A 1198-nucleotide genomic window follows, 5' to 3' on the forward strand; every position below is an offset into this window, starting at 1 on the left:
CATGAAGACGGTGTTTTTTTTCTTAAAAGAAAGAAAGCTAAGATAATTTCACTTGAGCTCATTATGGGTACATTTTCAAGAATTTATTTTGGTACCTGTGAATGTTTCAAGATTTTAAATGTAGTCCCAGCAGCTGATAAGACAAGGTTTTCCCATCCTTGTTTTTTTTTTTTAAATAAGAAAATTAGCCCTTTGTTTGCAAACCAGGCTGAAGTGAGTGAGAGTGTAGGGCTGGAAGACTTGAGAGAGTGACCCCAAATAGGAATAGGAAGGAGGCTTATCTGAGGCAGCATTAGGTAAACTGCCCCCCTGACCAGAGGGGGCTCAGCTCACCCAGCTCAGGTTACACAGATGTGGACGGGGAGGGTGAGGAGAGTCCAAATTTCCTGCAGCTGAGACAAGGGTGGGGGATGGGGGAGGGAGGCTGACCTCCTCTCCCTGAGCTTGCAAAGTTTGGATTTCAGGAACAAGAGGGGGGGGGGGCAGAGAGAGAGAGAGAACTCTGATGGCTCTATCCCACTGGCAACAGCCCATGTGACCCAAATTCTCTCTGCTGGCTCAACAACAGTGCTGGTCAGAGAGGAAACTTCAATTTACAGTAGGAGACAGACCTTCTTGAGGAATGTGCGCTGTAAGTGCTTTGCTTGTAGTTGTCAGTGTGGCCCGTTACTTTTTCAGACTTTTTACAACAAACTAACTTAAACCTGCCTCGGTGGTAGTTCCGCTACCGTGAAGCCATCTTCAGATATAACCTCTGGAGGAACTCCGAAGAATAACGTAACACATTCATTCTGCTGCAGGGGTCATGTGTTGTGGTTTGCAGCAGAAAAACCTGACAAACGTTTGTTTGAAAGCTCAGAGTCTCCTGATCCATCTGCACAAAGCATCTCAAGGACCCCCCCACCACCACCATATCACTGCAACAGCTATTGGCCCAGGATTGATTTTTTCTGGTTGTAAAATTTAAAGACTTACCTTTCAAAGGAGAGCAGGGTTATGACTGTAATGAAAAAAAGGTTAAAGAACAGTCATCTTTTTTTTTTTTTTTTACTTCAGGTAAATCATTTTCAGTCCTGTGTCCAAATGTGAGCTGGAACTCTAAAGCACTAGCAGTTGGGCTTATGTGTCCGGCCTCCAGCAATGTGAGGACAGGTTGAGGTGACGTACCTCAGCAGACAGAGTCACAGTTAACAGGGCA

This window comes from Paralichthys olivaceus, chromosome 1, assembly GCF_024713975.1.
Source record: "Paralichthys olivaceus isolate ysfri-2021 chromosome 1, ASM2471397v2, whole genome shotgun sequence".
Taxonomy (NCBI): domain Eukaryota; kingdom Metazoa; phylum Chordata; class Actinopteri; order Pleuronectiformes; family Paralichthyidae; genus Paralichthys; species Paralichthys olivaceus.